The sequence below is a fragment of the Protopterus annectens genome, chromosome 14.part0 (genome assembly GCF_019279795.1).
Source record: "Protopterus annectens isolate FY-2018-M chromosome 14.part0, PAN1.0, whole genome shotgun sequence".
In the NCBI taxonomy this organism is placed as follows: Eukaryota; Metazoa; Chordata; order Ceratodontiformes; family Protopteridae; genus Protopterus; species Protopterus annectens.
The window spans coordinates 1,032,741,603-1,032,755,632 of record NC_056748.1 but is presented as its reverse complement, the minus strand read 5'-3'; the positions used below and the strand labels follow the sequence as shown (position 1 = coordinate 1,032,755,632).

At 41.2% G+C, this 14,030-nt stretch overlaps 1 protein-coding gene across 4 annotated transcripts in view; it reads right to left on the bottom strand.

Annotated features, from left to right (window-relative positions):
* LOC122789409 (ecto-NOX disulfide-thiol exchanger 2-like) overlaps positions 1 to 14,030 on the bottom strand; it is a 3,915,450-nt gene that overhangs the window by 1,634,120 nt on the left and 2,267,300 nt on the right. The gene's annotated exons all lie outside the window — the stretch shown is intronic.

Below are 14,030 nucleotides of genomic sequence, written 5' to 3'. Positions count from 1 at the left end.
CTACTTCACCAATGCCTTGAGGTACCCATGTTTTCCTAACCTTCAGTAATATGTTCTACATACCTGCCGTACTTTCTGTGATTATCTATCCCTTCAATCTAATTTAAATCCGATCCTCCATCTAACATATTTCATGCTCTCTCCCATTCTATCCTTTTTTTGTAAACCACACCTCCCACCTTCCTGTTAGTCACATGATGGCCTTCCTATGGTATGTTGACTTATTTGTTAAGCTTTAAATCACAGCAACCACTGTGAATTGCCTGTACTGCTTTGTATAGACTGCTTTGATTGGCTGTCACAGGTTCCATGATTCATAGGAAAGTTTTTTTAGGACATTTTTTTTTTTTTTTTTTTTTTAAATTTCCCATTCTCCAACTTTGTGTGATCATTGAGGTAGTATATTTAGATGTTAGAGAAATATAGTAAGCAAAAGGCAGGACTTATAAAGAACTGGTTCCCACCAATGTGACTAGGAAGGTATAGTTTTATTAGGATACTCACCATAACCACAGACATTTGAATAACAGAAGCACTTGTGCACTCTATATATAACACACAGGGAATTATTTGAAACGGGCACCAATCTTTCAATCAGACTTCACAAGTACTTGTATATCCCCAGCACAGTGCAGAGTCACTTCCCACACAGCAGATGTCAGCCAGGAATTAGGCCATAAAAGGATTGTAACCCATGCCACCTTTTTTCCCAGTGCAAGAAGCCACCAACAAATATTGCATGAAGTATTGTTGTGTAAATTCTTACCATAACTTTAGATGTCCTTCTCTTCTATATGCTGCTGTATTCATAACACAAGGGGTTTCTGCCTCTGGTCGACACTCGTACGTCTGGCCATTTTACAAAAGACAGATGCTACCGCTAGTGTGTGTGTGACATCCTGCGTCTCTCTCTGTAGAAGTTTGCCATAAACAGATGGGTACAAAACAGACGTCAGCACGCTCCTTCCTCAGAATTGAATGATGCCAGAATCATCGACTACAGAGTGGGTACTCAGGAGTCAGGCAAGTGCAAGGGGGAAGGCAGGGTGGGAAACAATACAGCAGCATACAGAAATGAAAGACATCTAAAGTTATGGTAAGAATTTACACAACAATATTATGTCATTCTATTCATATGCTATTGTATTCATAACACAAGGGAGAGTGCAAAAGCTCCTGCATTAAGAACTGGGTGGAGGAACAGAAGCACTTTCCACAAACTCATGAAGGATGGCTCTTGGCAAACCCTGCTCTGGCCCTAGACATAATGTCCAACTTGTAGTGTTTGGTAAAGGTATGAGCAGAGGACCATGTAGCTGCTTCTAAAATGGCAGCTGTAATCAGACCCTTGAAAAAGGCTCTAGAGGAGGACATTGCTCTAGTGGAGCGAGCCTTTACTGGAAAGGGAAAGCCTTCTACCACGGGCAGTATAGCAAAAGGTGATGGTGTTGGATATCCAAGAGGATATGGTTTGCTTGGAAACAGGGTGTCGCAGGGTGATAAGATACAGACAGCTTGTCTGATTTGCGGAAGGGTTTGGTCTTGGCCAGATAGTATCAAAGTTGTCTGTGAATATCTGGCATATGTAGTATCCTTTCACCCGGGTTTTAGGGTGAAGGGAAGATGGTGGGTAGATTGATGGCCTGATTCAGGGACAGATCACGGACTACTTTGGGTATTAAGGTAGAGTTGGTACGCAAACACACCCTCTCTTTGTGGAAAACAGTAAAAGGATGGGAGGCCATAAGGAATTATAGTTCTGAGACCCTTCTGGCTTAAGTAATGGCCACCAAGAGTAGGGTATTCCATGCTCAATGTTGGGGAGAACAGTCTTTGGCTGGCTCAAAGGGTGGTAGTGTCAATTTCTCCAGTACAAATTTAAGATCCCAAGGAGGTGGGATGGGCTTCCTTGGGGGTCTGAGGTGCAGAACCCCTCTTAGGAAAAGTTTAACTTCCAGCCTAGAAACCAAAGGAGGGGTGAGAGGCAGGCATGCTGAGATGGCAGATAAGTGGGTCTTGACAGAAATAGGATAATCCAGACTTAATCAATTCACACAGGTAAGACAGGACCACTGGGAGTTCTACTATCAGTGGTTGTAAGTTGTGTTTTTGACACCAGCTAGAAAATCTCTTCCACTTTGAATGGTATGATTTTCTGGCATTTGGTTTTCTGGCCTCCTGCAAAACTTGAAGCACGTCTGCTGTGTTAAGGTGTTTAAAGGGAATCAATGCCCTATCACCCTCAGTGTAAGGCTCAGAGTTGACAGTTGTGGGTGTATGAGTGTTCCCCTCTCCTGTGTGATTAGGTCCATCCATTGGGATAACTTGTGATTGCCCTTGGCTAGATGAAGTAGTAGGGGGAACCAGTGCTTAGCCAATAGGGAATCACCAACAAGATTTGAGGTTGTTCTTTCTGAATTTTCAGCAGAATTTTTGTATGAGAGGGAAGGGGGGGGGATGCATAAGCGTACACCCCCTTCCAAGGGAATGAGAGAGCATCCACTCTCCATGCTTTGGGGTGTAGCACCCTGGAACAGAAGGTTGGAAGCCATGTATTCATGGGGAAGGCAAACGGATACAACATCTGGAATACCCCATCGATGGACCAGGTCCAGAAACACATCTCTGTTTAGCTTCCATTCACGAGATAGAGTCACACTCCTGCTTAGAGTAGCTGCCATCACATTGTCTGCTGAGGGAATGTAGACAACTTGGATGTTGACTTGTTTGTCCAGAGTAATTTTCCATGCCCGCAAGGCTAACCTGCACAGGATGTAGGACCTTGTGAGCCCTGTTTGACGATGTACCACAGCACAGTGGTATTGTCTGTGTACCACCTCACGTGCCTGAAAGGAAATGATCCTTGACAAATTATAGGGCTAATATCAGGGCTTTCATTTTGATATTTATTTTTTGTTTATTTTACATTTGTTTACCGGGCTAGTCTAGCTGGATACATGTCCATTTTCAGTAGAGGCCCGGGGAGAAAAGCTCCAAGAAGAAGAGAAGGTACAATTCATAAGGTACAGATGATAACATCATAAATGAAAAGACAATAAAAATAACGATGGGCTTTACATACAGTTAAAATACAGAATAAAAATAAACATTTGGCTTTACATACTGTAAAAAACAGGCACAGAACTTAAGTAAATAGTCTCACATGTTTCAATTGTACGGCCTAGAGGGAAGAGGTTAAATTCTGGGGTGGTAAAGGCCCGGACTTTTTGTTAGTCAGGTTTGGTACAGGGGCACAGCCAGTGGGACTTGAGGAATTCTTTGAGGCATTTTTTGAATTGGTTAAGCGAGGTCATAAGTCTTAGGCTGGTTGGGAGGGAGTTCCATAGCCTACCAATGGAGTTGGCGTAGAGAGCATCACCTCCAGAGTTGTTAGATTTGACAGTTTGTACCTGGACACTTTTAGAAGATCTGAGGCAGGTTAGGTTGGAGTAGGGGGTAAGTAATTTACTCAGTGAGGGGGGTTTGTCTGGTTGGTTAATTATCTTAAATGCCTCAGTGAGTTGGTTGATTTTGAGAATGTTGGGCAGTTCTAACCATTCAAGTGCCTTTAGGTTTAGGCAATGGTGGGTTCGATAAGGCATCCCTGTTATGAATCTGGCTATATGGTTATAAGCTGTAGAGAGTTTATTTAGCTCACTCTTGTTGAGGAATGAAAATATTGGGGAGGCATATAGGAGGGTTGAAAGGAGATGGGTGCGAGCTATAGTTAGTTTGGTGTGTGGGATTAAGAAGTTATTTATTCTATACACGGAGCCTAGTTTCTTGTTAACAGAGTTAATGGTTAAGCTGATGTGCATATCAAATTTGAGCTTGTGGTCGATGGTCACACCGAGTAGTTTGGTGTAGGAGACAGGCTCTATGATGGTGCCATTGGTAGAAACCACGTGGAAGGTAGGGTTATTGGCGTTTGGAGGTTCTTTACCTTGGCAGGTAGATACAGAGGGAAAAAATAGCAGTAACTTGGTTTTAGTAGGATTTAGTAAAAGTTTTAATTCTGAGAACCATTTTTCGACTATAGTAAAGCAATACTGGGTTGAAGCTTGGAGTTTGGTGAGAGAGATGTCAGAGCAGATCAGGGTGGAGTCGTCAGCATATTGAATGCAGGAGGCTTTAGGGATGACTGAGTGAAGATCATTTATAAAGACAGAGAAGAGAATATGTTCTTTCTGTTGAACTATGATATGTTCTTTCTGTTGAACTAAGAACATCTGGGATTAAAATCCTTTTCCCCTTGCATGTGCACTCACTTCTTGAATGGTTCCTTGATCTAGGACCTGAAGAACTGAGGGGAATGAAGGCAGCTGTTCTCGAGGGGGTTGGTTTGCTCTCCCAACTCATGAAGCATCCCTGTTTTATTAAAGACAGGACCCAAGAGTCCTGGGTAACCTGATTCCAAGAAGGTAGGTTGAGGGAGAGACGCAGGGAAAGTGGGGTGTTTGGATCCCGTGCCTGGTAGTGACAGGCTACCAGGATTACACTGAAAGGGCTGTTTGGTGGCAGGAGTAGAGGGAGCAGGTCTGGCTGAGGCCTGTTTCCTGGAGTCCTTTCTTGCTTTTGGCTGGCAAATATCTGGCAGGTCTTCTCACGAAGGAGGTTTTAGTAGGGCAATTCCTTTGGAAAAGTGGGATTGGAGAGGCAAAAATGTGTCTCAGATCCTGTAGCTCCTTCCCCTTCATTTGGAAGGCCTTAAAAAGGTCAGCAGGCACTGAATCAATTACATTTTTACTGTCTAGGGGAGCATCCAAGAGTTTAGACTTGATGTCATCTGGGAGAGGCTGCCACCTAAGCCAGGAGTATCGCCTAAGACAGACCCTGAAGCAGCAGCCCTACAGGAGGCCTCTACTGCATCATAACTGCACTTAATAGAGTGCTTGGTCACCTGAATGCAGGAATTCAACATGGTAGATATTTTAGGCTTGGTGGGGGAGTCAGGGAGGTCCCCTAGTTTAGTCACATTAGTTAGCAGAGCCAGGGAATATCTGGCCATGTGGGTTTGGTAGTTAATTGTTCTAAATGCTAGGGTAACAGAAGTGTAGACCTTTTTCCTTAGGTGCTCCATTAACCTGCTCTCCTTATCAGAGGACAGGAGGTGGAAAAGAGTAGCTTAGCAGTTTTGTCTGTAACCACAGCAATGACTGAAGGGTCTGCAGAGGGTGGTTTGTACAAGAATTTAGCATCCTCAGGGACCTTATAAAACTTGTATGGGCATTTGGGTGCAGGAGGTTGTGCAGCAGGGTTTCTGGAGGCAGCCAAGAATGCATCCAAGAAGGCAGGGTGTACTGGAAGAACAGCAGACAGGTTGGGAGACTCCATTTGCAGGAGTTCATAATACCTCTTCTGGGTTTCTGTAACCGGACTGCTGTCCCACTTAAATAATTCTTTCATTTGAGCAATGGGTTTCCCGAAGGTGATATCTTCTCCTGGGGAATCTGTGCCATTAGAATCCTCCTCTGGGGAAGCGTACCCCAGAGGAAAGCAATTTGTGAAGTATAAGTGAGAGATCAGTCTCCTGATAAATCCTCTTCTTCAGATGAAACATCTGGAGCAGGTTTACCTTTGGGGGTAGATGCAGCCAGGGCCTGAACCAGAGTCAGGGCCTGGCGTAGGGCTAACAAGGCGTTCAAAAGGCCTTGGTTAAGGCCTGCCAGTCAGGAAGTTGTTTGGAGGCAGTGGGCATCAATGAAGGAGCAAGATGTTTTGTTTTTTGCGTCTTCTTTTTATGGGACTCGGACATCAAGGTATCGGAGATCAAGTGAAGAGTGAGAGGGCCAGATGCTGGACGGCACTCAAGATTGTCAGAGCTAACATCCTTGTGAACCACAATTTGTGAAACCCCACACAGACCCTCAGATATGATGAGCCTAGGTTCCCCCTCAGCGACTGATTTGGATGCCTGCAATTCCGTCTAGGACGTGCCCTCGGCTTCTTTAAAGGCTTCCACACCTACACTTGCACTTTCTATCGGACATGAAAAACCCCAGAGCAGTAGCAAAGGATAATCAAAAACCCTTATGAGGTACTTATCTGAAGTCAGATAACAAGAGTGCTTCACACGGGATCACTTTTCCAAAGGAGCGACGACCAGAGCTGGCAGTCAAACAGGCGGCAGGAAAGTTCTGATGAAGGTGCATGCTGACGTCCATTTTGTACAAGATGTCTGTTTATGGAGACGTGGGATGTCACACGCACCCTAGCTGTAGCATCTATCTTCTGTAAAATGGCTGGACGTATGAGTCTCGACCAGAGGCGGACTCCCCTTGTGTTATGAATACAGCAGCATATGAATAGGAGGACATCACCTTATCCATGTAACCAAGCACCCCCCCCTTTAAAAAATGCATTCCATAAGTAAATCTTACACACACCTGCAAAAACTCTAATCCACTGGACAGCATAATAAGGGGGTGAGGAGGTGGAAGGGCTAAGTCATTTATAATACATATGTGGAACTCCACCTTGATGCCAAATGAAAGAAAGAATCTTACTCCCTGTCAAAAAAAACCCCAACATATATATATATATATATATATATATATATATATATATATATATATATAAATGCAGGATGATGCTGAAAGTTCCCCTGGAACAGCCATACATAGCTCAGTTTACCAGTAAGTCTACCATACCCTTACTGAAATGAAAGGGGAAAATACAGGGGGAAATGATGACTGTAGCTAAAGCTGCAGAAGTGATCCTATAATATAACTGTCTAAGAATCTGCAACATACAGCAGTACAAGGCAGACAAGAAGTCCCTGTTTTGGACATGCAGGCTACAACATGCCTTTTAGGAAAGGAGAGGCAAAACTAGCTCTACTGGTAGACCAAAAGCCCAGCTTGTAATGCTTCATGAAACTAATCATAGATGTTCAAATGGCTGTCTAATAAATGCTCCATGCTGATACATTTTGTCAGAAGGCTTCAGTTTTGGCAGTTGCCCTTGTGGAAAAAGCTCTGACCTGTCTAGTTAGTCTTATTAAGATGTTTGTAACAGAAAGTGATATAGTCTGCTAGCTACTCGGAGAATCTGTCTTAAAAAATGCTTTACCCTTTCTTCCCTTACACAAAAGACAGAAAACTAACCAGATACTTTAAAGTCATTACAATTCTTAACATACACAGTATCTTGGCTGACTGTGGGCATCCAGTGTGTACAGAATTATTTCCCTTTGTTCTACGAGTTAGGATAAAAAGTAAGCTGAAGAGACTGACATAAGAAGGAGTTTAAAGACTATCTGAAGCATGAAGGAAACAATAGCCCTACGTATAACATTATCTTGAAAGAAGACCATGAAGGGTTCCTTACATCTCAAGGCTTGGATTTCAGAGATCCTCCTAGAAGTGATGACAACAGGGAAAATGTCTAAGAAAGGAACTTAGAAAAGTGTAAGCGGTAGGTACAAAAGGAGGCAGTGTGAACTTTCTTATTAGAAAATATAAGTCCCAAAAACAAGAGATGGGTCTCTTAAGAACAGTGTACCCTTTAGGAATAGTTTAACCACCCAAGACAGAAATTACTTTGAATTCCAAATGCAAGCAAGCTATGAATATCTTCCAGTGAGAAATATGAGACATGCTTTAGCTTTTGCAAGTCCCAACACTAGGAAAAAAAACTAACTCAAATACAAAAAAAGTGAATTCTGAAACCCAAAATTATACTGTTGAAGTTGTTTCTGCATGAGAGCTTCCCCCCACCCCCCTAATACTTAAGTACACTAACTCAAAGATCACTGTATGTTGGTTTTAGGGGTATACACCAAGATAGCACAACCACAGACTTTCTTTAACTGACAAACTCGTATTAATATTCTAAAAACTGAAACAAGGCCTCAGTTAAGACTACAGAAAGATGCACCTTGACAGAAGTATAGGCCCTCAAAATATCTCAGAAAGATGATGCACAACAATGGTGATCAAAGCAGCGAGTCTAGTTAGGTACCATACGATGCGTTTTCATTTGACCAGGTAGGATTCCCTATTTTTAGATATTCTGTCTCCTTGCAATACAATGACCACCTCTAGAAAGAAAGACTATATGGCATTAACTAGAAATCTTACATGTTTTGAGTCAAATACTTTCAAAAATATACAACAGTCCTGAAATGGACTTTTGGTTTTTGCCCTTTTTCTGTTTTAGTGCCTGGATATAAATTGTCCTGCTCGTTAACAAAGCATAGAGACCCACCTACTATCTGAATACCACTGTATGATGCTCCAACTAAAAGGATAAAAAAATGAGCTTTGGCCCTCTATTAAAAGATTTTATTCTCATTAGATAATGGATGAGCACTTTGTTCAATATTAAAACAGATGTAAAAGGTTTTCAACTTTTTTACATTAGTATCTTATGCTGTGACAGAGGTGTAACTATGGTAGAGGGGTCCCATTGCTCCTATTTCTCACCATCTAAAAAGGTTAGGATACGTACTTCCCATGGAGGGTGCATCCAGTACTTTTTTTCTATGTTTTGAGTTTGAGACTTTTTATATTGTGAAGCATTAAGAATCCATGTTACAAAGTCAGAGTAGAGGAGTGAAAGCAGAGTTAAGGGATTCTCCATGGTCATGTGAACTAGCAGAGAACAACAAACCTGTCTCAAACAGTTCTTTTCCACCAGCCTCACGCTGTCTTGAATGTCTCTGTGGATTTCCTCTCGACAATCCATTCCGGCAATCCATTCTATTAGTCGTTCCTGTTCAGAACAAACTTGTCACATCTTCCTGACAAGGTTTTCTGTATCAATATCATCTCCCCACCCCCAATGTGATGGCCATCAATATGTGTTGTCCGTACAATGGGCCAGTAATCAAGGTGTCTGAATCCTCACCACTGACACTGGACAGGAAGTGCACTTGTAATACAAATGGATACATTCAGTATTTCCAAATGTAGACCTCTCTGCATCAAGTACTATTTCCCTTAAGAACACACTCAGCCCAGGGTCTGGATGTCTCTATTACCTGTTTCCCCTCCAGATCCCCAATAAGACTCCCCACTGGTACAGCTGTAGGGTTAGGTCCTCAGCCAAGTCCTCCAGCACCATCTCTGTGAGCCCAGTGCTTCATGTCCCTGCCTCAAGTAGCTGACACACACACACACACACACACACACACACACACACACACACACACACACACACACACACACACACACACACACACACGCACACACCTGGGAAAGGCTAGCACAGATGTACCTGCTGTGCCCCCTTCTGCCTAGAGTATAAGATAGTTATCACTGTCTCCGGACACTTCATAATCAGCTACTCTAAGGCCCTTAACAAAGGGTGCCCAACTATACTGTGTAATATTAATACTAATGCAAATGGTAGTAGTATACCAAGATGGATAAGCCTTCTGGAGTGGCCCACACAGTATCACCAAACAAATATAAGCACTCTCAAAAGTACTTTCTACACAGATCAGCCACAATAAAAGTTTTACATATATTTCGTAATAAATAATGAAAGACCATGAAAACATTGAACATATTATTCACAGTAAACCACAGAGTTCAGATAATAGGAAATATTGAAAATAACTCTAATGGACAGACTCAGACAAATAAAGAAAAAATATCTAAACTAAACTTCACTATATTCCTGACTAAATCTAAAAGAATCACTGTTCCCTAGTTAAATTACTTACTATCACAAGGCAAGATGCTGTGGGTGATGGTCTTTCTAGTCAGGCTTCCCAAACAAAATACTCAATACTCTGAGATTTCTCTTTGTAATATCTAAAATATAATTTCCAAGAGGGCTGGCAGAATGACCTCATCTGGTCACCTGACTCTAGGTTCTCACTGTATTTCCCTCTAAAGCTGAGACAGGAAGATAGCACAGATGACCACAATACACATCCAAATGTTTATGGAAGTGCCTGGGGCCTCCCCTCTTTTCACTGAGCTAATGGACAAAGGCTCTTCCCCAGACCCAGCGACTCACATCCTATTCAGCACTGTTGGGTGCCTTTTAATGCCTTAACAGCTCATTTACATTTTCTTTAATTTTCTTGAAGTTAACCTCTGCTGTGACAATATCCTCTATTAAAACATATACATTTAATTCAGCTACAAAAATGTGTGTACATTTCTTTTCATTTCATCCAGGTGCACTGTTGATACATTTCAACACAAGCAAAGCTCACAAATACATTTTCAGCACAAAATCTGTTTGATATACAAATGACATACAGTTCTAATACACTTGTAACACAAGCATCTTGTATAAATCAGTCTGATATTCAAAGGACATATCATTCTTTACAAAACTACAGCTGGCTATGCTGGCACTTGCCCATATCATCACATCAACCATCCATTCCGGCAATCAATTTTATCAGTCCTTCCTGTTCAGAATGACCTTGTCGCATCTTCCTGACAAGAACTGAGTATCAATATTGTGTGTCCACCACCCACCCACACACCTCTTCTGGTCTCAAGCGAGAAGTGTTCTTCTAGTCTCTGGTCATACTCCTCTTCACCATTCCATTGATCTTTCTGTTTGATTTCCTTTAAAGAAGAATCCTTTGCAAGGGAGTCAAACCCATAGGAGATGGAATCTGGTCAATATGAGCCAGGTTCTTCTCTCACAGGTCTACATTTATTGACCCTTCTAAGAAGTGGTCTACTGCTTTGTACCACAGAAGTGACCCCTGAAGTTGAAGAACCTGGGCGGGCACTAGGGGTGGTGTGGCCTTTGACAGGCCACTACATATTCTCCAGAAACTCAAACTAATCAAATTGGAGGATTTAGAAGACATTAGAGGGACTTGGGCACAGGAAGGGCCAGGGACTCTGAAATTATAGACAGGTCTAGCAAAGGGAGCCCTATCACCTTTCAAAAGTAACTATTTTAGAATATCTGGGATATCATGAACAGGAACTAGATGTGCTGGTGTGATGCTTGAACATTCACCTGAGAATGCAGTCACCCTTCTCCAATGCTGGAGAAACTAAGTCCAGTTGTGGTATAGTAGGCACGTTCAGAGACAACTAGCTTTTATCTGAAACAAATATCCCAGTTCCTGCCTCTGAAATAGCTATTACATATGAGGCACCAATCTGATTAAGCATCTGCAGCCTCACAGAAACAGGTCCTCTCAAGCCTGAGCAGGGCTAGCGTATTCATTCAACATACTAAGCCCTTTCTTAATCTTCATAATAATTTTCCCCTGGACTCACTACTAGGAGACAAGTCATCTCCTGAGGGAAAGACAGACATCACATTTTCCAGCACTAAACGTTTTTTATATGCAGTGAAAGTTCTATGGTTTCTGGAAATAATGAACAGTACATTTTGTCTGCGTTAATTACAAGCATATAGGGGATAAGCACAGGAAAAACAATGCCTCAAAAGTACTGCAAAGTACATACAGCACAAACATGGACCAAACAGTGCCATCCAGTAAGAAAAGGTGGATAAGGCTACTTACATGTTTGGGCTGCATTGTTAGAGCTCCATAATTCAAAGACACACTGTTTATTATGGCTCTGCTGAGACTGCATCTGCAGTATTATGCTTAGTAGTTCTGACCTGTGGAAGGAAACTGACATGGAGAATAGATTATTAAGGAGGCCCACCACACTAGTGAGAGAGGGCTAGGGGTCTTATACAGTTAAAATGCACAGGGTATGTCTGTACTCAAGACTATATAAGAGTGAGGAGGGTATGGCCTGATGCAGCATTAAAGGAGAATTCAACAGGAGATGACATAAACAAAGAGGGAGAAAGTTTTCTTTACACTACTCAAGGCATGACTATTCTTTGGACAGACTAGTTAATTGCTGTCAGTCTTGTCAGAAAAATAGGAACAGTGACAGTTCAGAAGCTTTTACAACATTCTTGACACTCAAAGACTAAAACAAAATGTAGATGCAAAAATTACTGCATATTAACAAAATTATAAAGGTAGTACATTATCCAGTGAAGAAATCTCAATCTCACTAATTCTAATACTCTCACTTACAACCTAAAATGCAGCAGGTACATAGTGATTTATTCACAATCTACAATGCATATAACTTCTGCTTTTCAGACCTAGAGTAAACTGGTACATTTACTCTGGAATTTTACTTGGATGATACAAAAATCACATTCTAAAAGATGATAATTAACTTCAGGATGAACAATTATTTTTTTTTTACAAACACATCTGTATCTATATTATAGAGACAGCTTAAGATACAATTTTTACTGTACTGTAAGTGCGGCCTCATAACCTTCCCAGTTTAAAATAGTGAAACCAGACCATTGATGAAACTTAATCACATGGATGCCTAGCCCAACATAAATTGCCCTAACCCTCTGTATCGTAAACCAGGATGAAAATCTGCAAACACTTTTTGCTACATGTCAGTATAATTATTATTTGTTTGACTGATGGCTTACTATGCCAGTGAAATGTGTTACTACTGTTGTGAAGTTTCACACAGATGAATATAGAACAGTACAAATCCATCTGATGTGACAGGTTGTACCCACTGGGGAAGGGTGAGTACTTAGCTGTCACTAGTTCTTGCTCTCCCTAAATGGAAAAATAAAAGGTAAACATTCTTCAAAGTTAACTTGCAAGTGCTGTATTTAAGTATGATGATTGATCTGGTACGTAAAAAATGCCGTATAAATCCAACTGTATATGAAAACAGCTCCTTACCTACTAACTAAATAAATGAGTGAGTGAATAAGTAAAAGCTGCAATGGTTAATTTCCTAGCAGATGTCACAACCGAACTTATTAAAGTAATGTGTGCTTTTTTGAAAGAAATTGACGAGTTAAGAATGACGCATACCTTGTTCATGACAGCCTACTTGTCTAGTTGCTAAGACTGACCAAATTGTTCAAATACATTTTTTTAATAAGCTCCTCAAAAGTCAATAAAAACTTCACCTGAAGCTGAAAAAGATGAAACTACTGAGCAATATATTTCTCATACGTAGTTCACACTTGCTGTCAGGATTCTTGGCCACCTGGGGTACGTTCTATTTAAGGAACAGCATGAAATACATAGAAAGTGACTCATTATCAATGTGGCAAAAAAAAACTGAGCACCTACACGTATGAAGCAACACCAATCAATCCTCCTGATATTCCCAGCTATACAGTTCATTACAGCACCTAAAGCAATAAACACAAGGTAACCAAGTACTCCAAGGGAAAATAAAACCCTTACATTACAGTACTCCTTTAATACACACAATCTGAAAAAAGCTGCAGTTGTGGTCAGTGAACTTCAGTAGGTAAAGCTTCATAAAGCAATGGGATCTTATTTTTTTAAATAAGAAACATCTTTAAGTTATCATTTATGACATAGGCAGTCATACATTTATATAAATGAAAACAAACCACATTGACATAATCCTAGATGCAAGCATTTTACATCACAAACCACAGTGATATAATCCCAGCTGCAAACATTACATATCACTTATAATTTACCCAATCATTGTCAGTCAGACCTTACATAGCTCATTCAAGTCCGGAATTCTTTTAAACTTTATTCTTTCCTTGTATGCATTGTTCCTACAATTCCCATTTTTTTACTATGTAATTTGCTCCTACCCTTTTTTAAAAATCCCAATTCTAGTTGTTTTATCGGGTCTATATTAAAATGTCGACGGCTCACAATGTCGACTCTGAAATGTTAAACACCAAAATGTCGAACTACGAAAATACTGAATGGCCATATAACCAATTTCTTTCCAACGGAAAGAAATTGGTTGGCCATTCTCTGACACCTGCCCTTTCCCTGACTGTAGTACAGTCTCGGAGTTAGAATATTTAGTTAGCGGGTGTGGGGGGCACCCCCACATTGGGGGGTGTGGGAGGCAAAGCCCCCCCATTTAAATATGTGTTTGTTTATGTGTGCCGTTGTTGTTTGGCCAACCGATTTCTTTCCGTTGGAAAGAAATTGGTTATATGGCCATTCGGTATTTTCGTAGTTTGACATTTTGGTGTCGAACATTTCAGAGTCGATATTGTGAACTGTCGACATTTTAATATAGACC